The following is a 17,184-nucleotide window of genomic DNA, read 5'->3' as shown; positions in this document are numbered from 1 at the left end:
CACGAGACTAATGGTATAGGCCTACATAGATGAAATGGGCCTAGCAAAGGTCTATGGTGGGCCTTTAACCACCTATAGAAGCCCATGGGCCTACCTTAGGGCCACCAATGTGGACATCCAACCACAATTGGTCCCCAAGAGTTAGCCCATCTCTAATTGATCATGGATCAAGGCCCAAGGCCCACGCAACCTCAGAAATAAGAAGCGGGCAGCCATAATCATATCACAAATACTCATGTTGGGCTTCAGAAAGGCGGCCCAAGGCCTATCTACAACATGGGTCCAAGGAAAACACACATAGCCCAACCCATATATATCGCTATGGGCCCATAAGGGAAAGGTTAGAGCCCAACATAAAGGCCACTAATCCTATATATTGTGGTGGCCTAGTGGGCAGCCCATTGCTCAAACCACATGGGCAAATGTCATGCTCTTAGTCAAGTAAGTTGGGCCTACAACCCGGCCCAAGTATTAATGTTGATTTGGTGGGCAACCAAGGGCCCATCTACTTGTGTAATCCAGCCCACTAACCCAACACAATAGTATGGTAAAAATGGCCCAAGAGTTCAATGGGCCTATCTGGAAAGTTCTAGCCCAATTGGGCTTAAAGAATTCAACAACCAGCTACATCCATGGACCCGATTAAATTCAACTGTGGTGGGTCTCAAAAGTGCATTTATCAAGCCCAACATTTAAGGAACCAAAGGTATAAATTATTCTCTCTAAGATCTTCACAATGTAGTGGGCCCCACTCCTCAAAATTTCAGCCCAAAGGCCAATCATAATTATAACAAGTTGCTGGATTTTTAAGCCAACAGGTTTATGGGCTTATTGGAGTCCAGTAGTTGTTTCATTTGATTAGGACATCAGCCCAAGTGGTCCAGCTATCAAGTCAGAGGGCCCCACCACATAGGGTTACATCATACTACACAAGGGAGTAGGTGGGCCACACTGCTAGACCAAAGTCCAGCAGGTAGCCCACATGGGGCGTCCCATATGGGCCTGGGTATTTGGCCCAAACTGACCCGAATTTGCAGGCCGCACCACAGTCAGCTCGATTGTCCGTTGGGCCTAAAATTTTGTAGAGTGACACTTATATAGGTGAGTCACATCCTCACAAAATTTCATAATTTTTGAACACTTAAAAATATTTTAATTTATTTAAATGAAACAGACTGTCCAGGAAATCGGACTGATCTGGACACCATATTGTAATGGGCCGGTCCAGCTACCACCATGGTGTGTACAGGTGTCCATTGGCCCCCAAATTTTGTAGGTGGGTCCTAACATGAGTGAAACACCCCTCTACAAAATTTTGTGATTTTTGGATACTCATAAATATTTTAATTAAATTAGGAATTTCAATCTGTCCAGGAAGAGATGTTGCTGTCCATGCATTGTTTACCCAGTAAGGTGGGCCCAACCTTCATCCAAGAGGGGGAAAATGGAGGTTTAGTATTTTCTTCATAAAATAAAGTAAGGTGGGGTCCATAAAAGTGGCCCATCCTTCAGAGAAACCAAGCTGAAGTGTATGTTTTCCCTCCATACATGTGGGTTGGACAGCCCAACAAGGTGGACCGCCCACCCCTATGGGCCTCCTTTTGGGTACTATATCATGGACCATCTGAGGTATGACCCATCACACCTCATGGTGGGGTCCACACCTTCTCATTACACCCCATACTTATAAAGAAAATAATGACAATCATGATCCAAAAATCCATGCCAAAGATTGAACATGACAATCCATGCAACAGTCCAGGTTTTTGGACAGCAATACATGGATGCACACATCAGCCTATATTTCAATAATCTCAGCCATAAAAAGGGTGTGTGGCCTTCCTCAGTGGGCCCCACATAAGTCCAGATCACATACTAGGACTAGGACACTTGCATGCATTGATTAAGGTGTCCAATGATCATGGAGTTGTGTGGTAAGGGCATCCCACCTTGCTGGATTTTTATTTTATTTATTTATTTTGGGACATCCAAGGCCCACTAAATGGGCCACACACACATTATCATCCATACATCAGAGAAAGGAGAAGAAGAAAAGAGAGTAATCCGGCCATGGGGGTAGGGCCCCGCCACTAGTGGGCCCTCCCAAGAGTGAATCATACCCATACAACTACATTGATTGTACATGCAACATAAAATCACTACATGCATGATCTATAATTGTTATGGATAGTTGAGATGCCATCCCAACATGATCCTTAGGGTCTAAATGACCTTAAGATGGAGTGGATCATTAAATACATCATGATAGGGTCCATGGAGAATGGCCCCATCATGGATCATAACATGCATGTAGGATGGGCCAAAGGGCCACATCCATGGGATCAAATGGGATCCCCACTATGGATTGGTGGGTCCCACATGATCCATCTAGGAAGAAAAATAAGATCAAAGGGTAGAAAACAAGATTAGAAATTATAATCACCCACCTTAATGGATCCCACTCCAAAGTTACATCAATCTTCTCTTTATGCTCCAAGGGACATGTTTCAATGGGTGAGATGGATTATTGAAGGTTAGATGGGAGGAGATTTGAGGGAGAAGGGGCTGGAGAAGAGGAAAAATGGGGCTGAATTTTTTTCTAAGAGAAAGAAAGAGAGAAGAGAGTAGAGAGAAAATAAGAAGGAGAGTATGGAAATTGCTAGAAAAGAGAGAGAGAAAAAGTAATCATCACTCTCTCTCCTAGATAAGAGAAAAATCATCATAGCCTATGGTGATATAAACTATGTTGCTAGGCTAGAGTAGGGATGGGTAGTGTGTGGGTGGTGGGTGGTGTAGGATTTGGGGGTTTAGGTAGTGTATGGATAGCGTGTGTTGGAATTTGCACAAAAGAGGGTGGCCACCTTGAAAAATGTGCCCTCCACACTAGGTGGGCCACATGATCATGCTCAAAGGCTACAAATTAGATGCACATAACTTATGATCCACACATCGGATGGACACACAAGACGCATCATTGGAACCGCGGCGACGATGCGGTCACAATGGCATAGGTCTCAACTCGATCCGAGTTGGGTCTTCACGACTGGGCTCACGGATGACCGCAAACACTATCCAAGGGTTACAGGTCGTCGGGATTCGACCGGTAGGATCGCGGGATCAAGATGGACGGAATGCATACTCACACACACATATGCACACCTGCGAACTCGGGTTGGGTCTCACAAATATCCTCAAAGTTACAACACCAATACTATCTAAAATTTCAAAATTATAAGCAACGCAAAAAAAAATAACCAACACGCCAACCAAAATGGTGACGACTCTCTCACCATCCGATGGGGGCAAGATCACCAATTGACATGGACTTCTCCACCACTTCCTTGTTAGTCTGGGACACCTACCGGATAGACGAGATCGTAGCATCATGGATGTCCATCGCCGCAGATGTAGCGGCAACCTCAACATATAGAGACTCTGTGAGAGGTTTGGATGGTTGACTTGCCTTACCGAAATAATTTTCCCAGCAAGTCACAGCCTCCTTCCAATTCCGAAAGGCTCGGTGTCTGCCCCCACTGAAGCCCTCCACCTCTACTCGAGTATCTTCCTATGTGACATATATTCCTGGATGACGTCCAACGAGCACAACTTATCTTTACCCATCTGCAATGACATGCGGGGATTATGAACGACATATATGAAAAACAGATTAGGATTGCGAAATGATGCATAGCGATCAGAAGGAATCCAACTATCCCTTACTAATCCTTTACAAGAATATAAAACTTGTATGTACGCACCCTTCCTCTGGTAAATCAAATGTGTGGTCCGTTCCTTCTTTCAGAGCATAATGCAAGCATGTGAGTATATATACCGAAGATGTTAACAAACATATATAGTCAGGGACCACATTAGTCAAGATGGTATACAATACGCATATATAGCAGTACATCAACATCAAAAAATTATCCAAACAAAAAAAAATAAAACAAACATCACAACAATATAAGTTATTACATGCCCAGATAAGAAAAAAATATAAGAAACCCAGTGACCACACCCTGTCAGACAGATCCAACACCTCCATCACCAAAGTGATCACGGAGTGTTTTCTTTAACCACTCCATTCCGCGCTCGGGTCGGAGATTCACAAAGAACGATGCAAGCGACTTTTCCTTACTCAGGATCCGACCAACTTCAAGAAATTCAGAGCTGGTTAGGCCTTTCACCTCTTCCAACACATCAAGTACCTTGCTTGTGTGATTGACCTCTTTGTCAAGCCCAAATTTCATCATTGAGTCAGCAACGGTCTGCAGAGAGGTCCCTAATACATCACAGAGACGAGGAGGACGCGATCGTTTCTGTGTTGTTGTCCCTCCTCGGGTACCATCGGAATCAGGAGTGTGAGTGGGAGTGCTGTGGGAGTCATGATGTCCCATCGTAGGACTGTCAGATGGTAATGGAATGGTCCCTATGGAATCTGTCACTTAATCCTCTGATAGGTCAATCGTATCATCCATATCATCAACCTCTCTCCATGCTTTATTAAGATCTTGCTGAAGACGAGAAGTTGATGCTGATGCGGTCATACTCCTACTACCTTGCACATAGCATCCCATGGCCTGGTCAGATCCACAAATAACTATAAGGTCATCCATCCTTTCATTCATTTCCCAAGGAGTCGTTCAACATGTGTGTGAGACTGCCAGATGAATAAGACAGTTGTAATTACGAGCTAAAACTACATAAAGATGTATGATGGGAATTTGAAAACCAGTAAAACTTACCCTAAGATACTCCTCCCAGACTTCATCCGGAACCGTGACAACCATCCTCTCATTGTCCCAACCAAACCCCCTCGCCGCCAGCATATCTTTCACTGCATTATACTCTCTTTTGTAATATCTCAACCGATTCAACACGTTTTGCCACTTGACGGCTATGTTAGTGTGCTTCATAACTTCTTCGGCCGCAATTTGGTACGCCTCCCGCTTGAAACTGTTATCAACTCTACGCCCTAATGCAACCTGTTTGATAAATGTGTCGAACAGAATCTGATCCATAGTGGTAGTCCATTTGATCTTCGTGGCTCAGGATAGAGGCTCCGCTAGAGATTTCACCTTCTTCCCACGCAGAGAACTTCGAGTGGGCACCGGCGGTGTTCTTATCGATGATTGGGTCGGTGTTGATGTAACATTAAAGGAGTCTGCCATTTCACCTGAATACGGAGTATGTATGATATTTTACCAATGTCAATCATAATCGTGAAAACAACAACTATTAACATATACGAACACAGTATAAATTCATTAATGATTATCATTAACCAACAAATCACCCAATGTGTAACTAGGTGATTATAATTCCAAAAATTCAAAGTTAAGTAAACCTGAAATATACTATCACCAATTAATATAATGGAAATGAAATAGGAAGTATCGACTATCAACTCCTACTATTCTGTTGAGAATCTGCCTACATTCTGACTGCAATGTCATCGCAAACTCGATTCCAAGCATCTTTTTCATGCCAAGTTACTCGAATGGACCATTGACACTTGTCATTAGTTAATACCTTTACAAGGCGTTGGGATAGCCACCCCATCGGCAGCAGATATACCAACGAAGTCGTTGTTCAGTTGAGACTCATTTTCGGTACATATATAATTGTGTAGGATACAGCAGGCTATCACAATCTAGACTTGTGTTTGAAATTCGTACTGCATAGCGCTCTTCAATATGGGAAATCTGCCTTTCAAAACACCAAAATAACGCTCGATTGCATTGTGCAATTGTGCATGTCGATAATTAAACAGCTCCTTCATGTTCGCAAGCGCTCTCCCGGTTCGATACTCCTGTTAAGTGATATTGAACACCTCGGTATGGAGTCATAAAACTAGGTGAATGAGCGTATTCAGCGTCGACAATATAATATTTTTCTACACATTTGAATCATAGTTTTATTAAGTGAATAACCGGATGCAGTCATAGTTATGAATTAGATTGACACTGTTTTAACATATAAGCAGTACCGTTTGAGACAAGCAAGGGATCATCTGATCGGGTCATTGCGTTATGTAGTACCCTCACATCTAACGCAAAACCCTCTCAACCGGCCAATACATATGTAAATTTCTTATCGAATGAACATGCTGCCAGGACATTCTGGGAGAGGACCCCTTTACGATTACGAAAACTCACTTGGTCAACCGCTAAAACATGTGCGGGAATGTGTGTTATGTGAAGAATCAATTATCATGAAAGGACCGCACGTCAGATTGAAGTGAAAATTACAGACTTAGAAAACAGACCTATTGAAAAATTACCTGAAAGTAAGCAGACCAATTTAGATTTGTTTGGATCTCCGACGGCGTCTCTGTTCCTGCTGGTTTAACTAAATCGAGGTACAGTGATACAATTGCCTTTAGAACACGATGAAAGTGATGACTAACAGTCTCTCCTGATCGAATAAATTTGTGACCTAAAACCCGCTTGTGAACATTGTGGCCCAACGTGTGTAAGAAAATAACTACTTGTTCTTCATGACTAACATTACAAGTATCACGAAGCCATGTCTTCTCGCGTATTAGAGTACATAGTTCAAAAAATGAATTTTGATTCATCCTAAGTTGATCTAGACAATCTTTGTCGCTAGCCCAAATAATAGAATTGATGAACCTCGCTCGCTCATCATCCCCATGACACGTCGGCTTTTGAACATGTAAGAGCGACAATATTCCCCAACAGCCTGTACACAGGCTGACACCGCTTGAAACACAATTACCCTCTTCATCTCATCCTCATCTGAAGAATTCATCGTCAACTGATAACCTACACTCTCTGATTACGAATTTCACATACATCAACGTTCTGTAACTAATACTGGGTACAAATGTGTGTGTGTGTGTGGACAATCCATATACACACGAGTATTTGGGGTATGAGTGGCTGGATTTATATATAGTACATGTATATATACTATATACACACACACACACACACACACACACACACACACATCTTCTGTTAGGTTAAAAGAACAACCGAACAGATTTCATAATTGAATGGCCTGATTTTGTTGGTTGTACAAGAGAGATTTGTTTTTCATCATAAGAACAGAAATATTAGCTTGACAAAGCCTTAACACAACTTAGGATAAAAACTGTTCTGTAGAAGAGAGAAGAGACCAAAACATGACCTTTTTTTTTTCAATTTTTTTTTTATTAAGGCTGCTACAAACTTCACACTTGGTATTTCAAGTGCTGCTGTTGTTCTTGCTAGTGCACAATTGCTTCTTACATCAAATAGGAAGTACCAACTGCTCTTTTATACACAATTGCATCTTACATCAACCGAATACCCACTCGGCTAGGAAATCGGATTGTCAAACTGAGAAACATTAGTTTGACCCACTGTGAATATATGTGATTTATCCACACCTTCCAACTGATTTTCCATCCTAGTTTAAGTGATGAGCCCAAAATTCAAGCTTAAAAAAAATCTCAAGTGGACAATACCACAGGTAACAGTTGAAATAATGATTTCCACCGTTGAAACCTTTCCAGTCCCCACAATGATGTTTATTTTTCATCCAAACTGTTAAAAGAATAATAAAAAAAAAACAAGAAAGGAAGGCAGGAAAAGACATAATCTTGTTGCAAAACTTCTGTGGTTGAGAACAAATTTTCAACGGTATGAATTCAATTCACACTGTTTCCTTTGGTGTGGTCGGTTTTAGCCTTATATGCTTAGGTTTTGAGTCAAGGCCCTAAAATTATCTTATAAAATGTAACGCCCTGAAATTCGGGGGTCGAGCATAACTCAGCTCCCGAGTTCCAAAACATCACTTATGCAACATATTTAATGATGGATGTATGTTGTCTGTATTAGTGCATAAAACATGGAATAGATTAAGCCAAATAGCAAATATAATTCAGGGATAAGTGAAGAAAGCAAGCGGAAGACTTATAGAAATATATGTGTACAAGTGTAAATCCCTGAATAATATATACATACCAGGTCGTTCTGACAAGTGTTACTATCAAAATTACAAGTATTAGATTACATCATTTAATTTTCCAAAAGAAATCCCAGCATCCCCCGTATCAGAACGAGGCTTACTAGAACTCGTCTAAAACCTGCATAAAAGAGAAAGCAGTCTCATCATCATCTATCTCCCTCTCTGCCTCAGAGGTCGCCTCAACATCTGCAACATCAGTAGCTAAGACAGAGTCTGGTGGGTGTTTAACACCGCCCCAGAACGTGGGAGTGAGTGATCAACTCAGTGGAACAATAAGGCACAGGTTAACATGTTATCAGTTCAATCAAGCAGTAATGATAAAGCAGAACAATTAAACATGTCCTAAGTACTCTTGTTAATGCAAGGATGTATGCAAAATGATGCGTGCCCTCACGCGTACACCCTCAGCGTCTTCATCTTACGTTACGCATGACACCACCTCAAAGTGCGCCACATCTACAAAGCACATGCAAATGCGGTGCATGAACATGATTACCAAGTAGTTATTAGTCATTTTCATACAGCAGGATTGGGAAGCTAAGATACCTTCCTCATATCACCATCCAAACAGTGATCCATTCTAGGGTCGTCAATCCTAGACATCTCATACGATCATATGGTTTGAGGTCATTGCAAAGGGCTCGTCACCAATCAATGCACGCCTATCACACCTTCGTTACTACACTAAGGCTCGTCACCTCAATGCGGTATCCAGGCATGCTCGAGGTCACTACAAAGGGCTCGTCACCAATCAATGTAGGCCGACAGCGCGAATATAGTGTCCCATACCACCATAATCGGCTCACGAGTTTGGTTGCTCACTGGTCACTACGGGGATGCTCATCACCCCAGCGTAGGCCGACAGCTCGACCACGGTGTCTCATGCCACCATGTCCGGCTCATAAGTCTTAGCGGATTAAGGTACCATGGTTAATAGGATTTCACTGGTAAGTCTGGTACCCTAGATTCAAGTAGTAGTGTCCATACATGGTGAACATATATCGGACAATCAGGTTACTTGACGAACTCGACTAGCACGAGCGCACGTTGGGTTGAACGACATAGAGTGCGCAAACACTCCGCGTGGCCAAACTACTGCCGACAACTCTAATACGACTCGGGTTCGTCTAATCACGTCCTACGTGGCGAAAGCAACCTCAGCCACGAACTTAAGGCCGATTACCGATTTCCTGGACTAATGCATAGTCCCACACACATTACACTACAACAGATATTCGTATTGAATGTAGAACAGTAATGGAGCAACAACTCAAATCATGTGGTACACAAGCATTTGAAGAATATCAACTTAACATGAATGTAAGCATAAGTAATACTTGAATTTAAACAACAAGGAATGTAACTTACATGAAGGAAATCATACACACTAGTGGGAGAGTTGAGAATCGCTTCTCAACGCCCATTCTAGGTTGATATATCTAACACTTTAGATCATTCAGACATTTCTACAAACACTTAGAATACATAGTCCAACATACATGACGTATGTTGAAATACACGCATTTGGACAATTCCTTTTACCAAGGAGTTGTCGCACATACATCTAGCATAAGTACACGACAAATAATCATGGCAATCACATGTTCATATTTTATATGCATACGGTACTTTATACATACACATAAAATACACAAATCTCAATATAACACATGCATATCAGGAACGTAAAATAAACATAACATTTGGCATGTGAAATCTCATCCATAGCAAGAATAAACCATTAACTGGCATTGAAAGCCTTGAAAACCATAGCCTATACACTTAAAGTCTGCACCTTAAGCCAGAAAAGAACACCGAACTGATTTCAGACGATATGTCTTCGTCAACGGCGACAAGATAACCTAAGACAAGAATAAAAATGAGATACAACAACACCAAGACTATTCTAAGCTCTAACACAGATTAGGGTTAGGTTAACTTACCCTAAGATGAACTCAGAATCGTCGGAATAACAATTCAAAGTGAAGGTTTAAGGATGAAGAAGAACATGAAAGAATCTAAGATGATTCACCAACTTCTCTCTCACTTTCTCTCTTTTTCCTTTCTCTTTCTTAAGTAGGGTTAGGAAATTCGTACGGAAAAGAGAGCTAGGGTTTTAAGGTCTATAAATAGGCCTAACATTGATAAAAATAACCCCAGGGCCAAGGTATACTTAGGGTATAACCAAAATCGGCCCCTCACCATCCAACGAAACACTTCCGGTGGGCTTATTACCACGAAAGGTCGGACTTAAGCTCACTGACCATGGATCTAGGTCAAGCTGAGTTTTCGTACCGACCGGATCTTCAGATCAACAGTGGCGGACCACACTCAATTCAATAGTCACTGAATCTCGATCAGGTCCACAAGCATAAGGACATGCCTGGGCCACCTTCCCTGATCAGAGGGTGAAATTGGGTCAGAATCCAATGGTCAGATTGCTTAAAATCGTCGCGCAAGCGACACAACTCAGATTTCATAAAATCTTATTAAATTTCCAACCGTTCTCACACTCTTCACTCCAGACTCAATCAAATCGACCCATAACATCACCTGGACTTGATTTTTGAGGTGATGGTCAAGTCCAACATGGTGACCGCAACAGCCTAAGATCATCGCTATCGGACTTTCGACGCGCGGTCCAGGTCCGATCCAGAACTTCCAAAATTCTCCAGAACAACTGGATTTAGCGATGGATCCCAGATTTCAGAGTAACATAGCGCTAGCTAATCTACAAGTTTTGAGTCATGCAGATCCAATTTAAAGTGATTGATGCAAATTTCACAAGCAATCGAGATTAGCACTAATTACCCCAAAAACAACTACTAGGGAAAGATTAGCACAAAATTTTCAGGGTCATTACATAAAATGTATGGACAGACTAGATAAAATACATAAATCATCTTATAAAACTTGACTGCTATACGAAACAAACTTAAAATGGTCATACTTGATGTTCACAGACTGTAATCTTTTCCGCAACAAATTCCACACCAGACCTGTTATTATGTCCCAATTATTGCATCATAAAAAAAAGTGGCCACCCTATTTAGAAAATAAAATCAGATCCAATAGAAAAAAAAACTGCAGGAAGGCTGAAATATAAAATAAGTTTCCAATAGAAAACTCCAAACTGCTAGAAGGCTGAAATATATGATCTGGATTTAGAAATTCAATTTGCCCAAATCTGAATTCTGGGAGTATAGTTAAAGAGAAAATCTTGAAGTATATAAATAAGTAGAGAAGATTTGGTACCAAACAGGTTCATAAACTCACTCATAAAAACAAATATTCATCCCTCAGTAGATCTAATCTCAAATAGGATTTATTAGAAGACGTGAATCCTTCAGTCATTTGCTGATACTGAAGACAAATTGGAAAAGATAAGAATGTTTTGTACTCATAACATGAAACTAAGAGATCACTGTCTCGACTTATAGTTGCAGACGTTGAGTAAAGAAACATGAAAAATATGATATTTCCGCAAATAATAGCATTTTAAACCAGATTCAGACAATCAAGGCAAAAATCAAACATCAACAAACCATAAGAATCAGTTAATTTAGTCAAGGAATTATCTTAGTGAAGGCATTAAAAAACAGTGGAGAGGCTAGCTAAAGAAATAAAAGCCTATTCATTGCTTCAGTAAAGATGAGCTCATGTCAAGTAAAAATGGCATGCCAGGATATCCTATAGTAGGAATGAGAAGTATTGCTTGTCTTTGTCACAATCCCACTGGAACTTGGTAGTTCAATTTAGCCCAATATGCTCCATCATTACTTAACCAAACTTTGCACCTCGTCTGAGTTTTTATATTAAAGTGTTGACATGGAATGTTCTAAAATACCAATTAAAAAATTCAATTTTCTAAAACAGTCATCTAGAGCCATAAACTATTTGGTCAAGGAATTCTCTACGAAGCCATCACACAATTAAAGAAATGCTAGCTACAATAAATCCTATTTAGTGCTTCAAAAAAGATACATGAAAGTGCTGATGCTAAAAGGGAAAATAAAGTCAGGATGTCTTATAATATGAATTACAAATGTCGCCTATGACTTTGTGAAGGTCAACAAATCATGTTACTAGTCTATATATAGCAAGTAGAGTTCATTGAGGCCTTCACAAAAAAAGTGAATCCAATGCCATGTAACACTTGTAATTGAATATTGAGATTCATATGCATTAACTGAAATTTGAATATATATATATATATATATATATACACATATAGAGAGAGAGAGAGAGGAAGAGGAAGAGAAAGAGAAAGGTGGTATATGTACTGAATATCAAAAGTACCCAGACGAATGCAAAATCCACACCACAGGATCAGAGTTCAAACTTCCACAATCAAACTTGTATGTCCAAATAACTCCAACATTGGAAAGCAAAATCCACACCACAGAATTAAACTTTAAGTTTAACACAATCAGAGCTCAAAAGAATGAACCATTTACATAATCATGAAAGCACCCAAACGAATGGAAATATTCAATATGAATCAGAGCTTAAACATCCACAATCAAACTTATATCCAAATAACCCAAAAATTCAAAAGCAAAATCTATTTAGCAGAAACAGACTTCAAAAGTAACAGAATTAGAGGTCAAAAGTACCTGAATATTCCAACTATCCCCAAAATTACATTACCAGATTCAGAGAATAAGAGATCTGATTGACAGTACCAAATTAAAGGAGGTTAATGATAGCACGATCAGAATGTACCATTTACATAATCAGTTAAGCAACCAAAAGCATGTAATTAATAAACAGTATCCGAGATCACACACCAATACAATCAAACTCATATCCAAATAACCCCGCAATTCAAAAGCAATATCTATTAGCAGATTTAGAATTAATACTAAACAGAATCAGACCCTAAAATCCTCTGGATAATCTAAAAATCCCCAAAATAACATCAAATGGAAACAGACCTCTGATTTAAAGTACCAGAATGAAGTACAACTTTCTAACCTAAGATTCACTTCACAAATGACACGAAAACAAATAAAGCAACAGTTTAACCATAATTACTGATAAACATTATAATGTTGTTAGCATACACCTATCAGTTGAATGTTCCAGTTATATAAGTTAATCATATAATAGTAATACTTGTAGAGAAAACTAACCAACAAAAGGGTTAAATATTCATCCTAAGTAGCAACATATACATAACTTTCATGATTTTTCTCAACATTCATGGTTTTTTTTATCAAACATCATGGATTTCATGAGTGCAGAGAAGAATCCTTACTCAAGAATTTTAAAACAGGCTGTACCGGTAATAAATGATCATAGCCAACATATATGCAAAGCCCAACTATTGCAAACAAGGCCAGAATGAAATTAAAGAGAAAGCTCAACACAATACCTCTACAATAATCCATTATCAGAATCAGACATGAATAGAAAATGCAATGAATCAGACAAAAATAAAGTAAGATAGTTGAAATGGACCATACCAGAGATCTTTATCAAATGCAAGGTTGGAGATCAATTACCTTCTATTCAGTAAAACCAGGCTGCGTGTTAGCAACAGATTTCCAAAAAAAACTTAAAGCATTAGGTATAATAAGTCACTATAGATTCAATATTTTGATGGAATCCAACTGTGTATATGTAGTTGGAATCCAATAGTATTGAAGAACTGAATACGCTACAGGCTTTGGATAGATTTATTCATGGACATGGAGGATAATGTGGACTCCATGGATTGATTGCTCAGTTTGAACCACTTGCTCATCTTTACCCATTTTTTCAGTTGGAATCTTACAGTTTTACATAAAAAAATAACCCAAAACTCCCAAAATCCAGAAACCCCCATTTTCATGGTAATTCATGGATTGAGAAATCACCCGGTCCAAAACCCCCAAAATCCCGAAGCCGTGAGCAGCGTCAAAATGAAAAATCCAAATGACCCGCTGACCACAGTAGGATTAATGCACAATCGGTGTAAACACAGAAAATCGATTGCAGATAACCCAAAAGCCCCATTTTTTGGGGGACTAAATGGATTGAGAAATCAACTAGTCAAAAACCCCCCAAAATCCTAAAATATTAGTAGAAAAATTTGAGAAAATCCAAACTATTCAGTGACCAAAGCAAGATTAAAATACAAACAGAGTAAATATAGCATTGTATTTAGAAGTTCCTTTGCTGAAATCAAACATTCACAGTAATTACACAATAACTGGAAGCCATGGCAGAAACCAGACAATAGCCATGCATCTCGGAGGGCCATCTTATGGGCCGTACATGGGGGTTTGACATTGTAACGTCTCGAAAAAATCCGTAAAAAGACCCGAGTACCACCTCAGGCAGAAATCATTAAGGACCAAATCCTTTAGAAATTAGACGAGAATTAATTAAGTGTTAAACTAGATTATCTATGAAATTAGCTCTAACCACTTTAAATATGAACTACAAGACCCAAAACCAGTAGAATCACTAACGCTACGATACCTAAAAATGTAGGATCAATCTCAAAACCCAGTTGCTCTCGGGAGAAGCTTGAAACTCCATTTCGGACCTGGACTGCGCGTCGAAAGTCCAATTAACGCGAAACTATATGGTTATGACTACCTTACTGGGCTTGACAATCATCTTAGAAATCAAGACCTACTAGTATCCAGAAATGCACAACTTGAGCCCGGAGTGAAGTGTGTGAGAAACATGAATATCTTTAAAAAATGAACTCGAACTTAAGTGAATTGGGCCGTTCGCTTGCGGGCCAAATTTAAGGTTTCAGACCTTCAGATTTTGACCAAACTACCCTTGGATCAGAAAAAATTTCCAACACAGGTCAGTGTACTTGTGGCCCTGATCGAGTAACGGTGACCGTTAAACTGAAACTGATCCTCCGTGGTTGATCCGTAAATCCAATCGAGCCAAAAACTTAACTTGACCTAGATCCAATGTCAAAAAATTTTCTCTGGATCGTATGTAGAGAAGGGGCCTCCAGATGAGCTCCGTTGGCCGGAAACAGCCAACTTTTGGCTATAACCTAAGTATATCATGGCCTTAGGGCCATTGGGGTCAGTTTTGGGCCTATATAAAGACCTAAACCCACCCCTCTCTCATTCCATACGAATTTCAACCCTATGAAAGAGAAGTGAGAAGAAAGAGAAGGGAAGAGAGAGAGAGTGAGAGATTGTTCCTAGGATTCGATCCCACCACTCCACGTGCTTAGCCACCGCTTCCGTATCGCCATACCGGCGATTTTGAATCTGTTCTTGGGTAAGAAATCCTAACCATAATCTATTTTAGGGATTCAAATAGAGTAGATAATGAAATAGCTAACCTATTTCATGCTATAGGGTGTCGTTGTGCCGTAAACAAAGACATAGTGTTCAAACTGAGTTCGATACGTGTCTACCGGCGAAAGGTGCGGACTATAAACGTTTAGGTTATGGTTTTCAAGGCTTTCAATGATAGCAATGATTTATGTCTAACTTGATTGCTATCACATTGCTTAGATACGATATTTTCCACGTATTACACATATATATGAACTATGTTGAAATATATGCATTCCATGTATTTGTTGAAATGTTTGTATGAGTATAAAATTATGGTTTGTGCTTGCCATGATTTATGTTTGAGGGGACATGATTGTTGTACGTGTGGCAACTTTCTTGTGAAAGGATTTTCTATAATGCCTATTATAACTACTATATTACATGTATATTAATATGTGTAGCCTAAGTATTTGATAAAATGCCTAAATGAGAAAATGCTTGTTGAAATGTAATTGGTTAGGGTGTTGAGATATGATTCTCGATCCCCTTATCTATAGTTACAATCTCCTTCATATAACCTATCTTATTACTACGTGTTTTACGGATGAATGCCTATGTATGTTAACATGTACTCTATGTGTTCGTTAAAATGCTTATATGAGATTCATATTTAAATTGGTTGCTACATGCTGCTTTTGATTAACACACGTGAATGTTATCGTATTTGAAGTGTGATTGGGACTACTGCATAGTCAAAGCAATCGGAAAAGTTTCTCGAGTAGTGGCCAAGGTCGTTTCACCACACAAGACATGTTTGAGGAATTCGAGTCGTACGCTAATTGTCAACAGTGGTTAGGCCACGCGAAGTGCTTACACGCTTCATGTCGATCAACTCAACGTACGCTCGTACCAGTCGAGCTTGTCAAGCAACCCGATTGGCCTAATGTATGTTCACCATGTATGGACGCTACTGCTTGAATCGAAGATACCAACTTACCAGTGAAAAACCCGTTTAACCTTGGTACCTCGATCCGCTAAGACTCATGAGCCAGACATGGTGGTATGGGACACCGTGGTCAAGCTGTCGGCATACGCTGGGGTGACGAGCCTCCCCGTAGTGTCCAGTGAGCAACCCAGTCTCGTGAGCCGAATACGGTGGTATGGGACACTGTATTCGAACTATCGGCCTACGATTAGGTGACGAGCCATTCATAGTGACCTCGAGCGTATACTTGGTCTACGATGAGGTGACGAGCCTTTCCATAGTAACCTCGAGTATAACCCAGGCCTATGCTGAGGTGACGAGCCTCTCCGTAGCGACCTGGAACCATCTATCGTATGTGACTAACTAGGATTGACGACCCTAGATAGATCATTATTTGGGTAAGTGATATAAAGGGAAGTGTCTTAGCTTTCCGAACACGCTGTTTGAATAAACCTAAATAAGAACTTGGTTAACACGATCATGCACTGCATTACATGTGCTTTGGCGAGGAAGTGCACGTTTAGGGAGGTTATCATGCATGATCGTGAGATGATGTCACTGAGAAAGTGCAAGTGAGGACATGCATCATTATCGCATACCATCCTTACATTAACAAGAGTACTTAGGATATGATTGATATACTGCTTTATCATTTCTGCTTGATTGAATTGATAACATGTTAACCTTTACCTTATAGCTCCACTGAGTTGATCACTCACTCCCATTCTGGGACGGTGTTTTAAAACACCAACTAGACCCTGGTTTAGTTACAGATAATGGTGATGCTTGCGAGGCGGAGGCTGATTTCTATGATGACGAGGAAGAGTTCTCCTATTTGCAACTCTCTAGCAGGTCTATGTAGACCTAGAGTTGCGTCACCGGGGCTACAGGGATATGGATAGTTGACATTTCACTTCCTCATTTTGTATATTTTGGAACCAAACATGTAATTATTTAACTTGGTAACCTGTTCATACT

This window comes from Magnolia sinica, chromosome 5 (genome assembly GCF_029962835.1).
Source record: "Magnolia sinica isolate HGM2019 chromosome 5, MsV1, whole genome shotgun sequence".
NCBI classification, from domain to species: domain Eukaryota; kingdom Viridiplantae; phylum Streptophyta; class Magnoliopsida; order Magnoliales; family Magnoliaceae; genus Magnolia; species Magnolia sinica.
The sequence above is the reverse complement of the archived record's forward strand: the minus strand, read 5'-3'. Positions refer to the sequence as shown.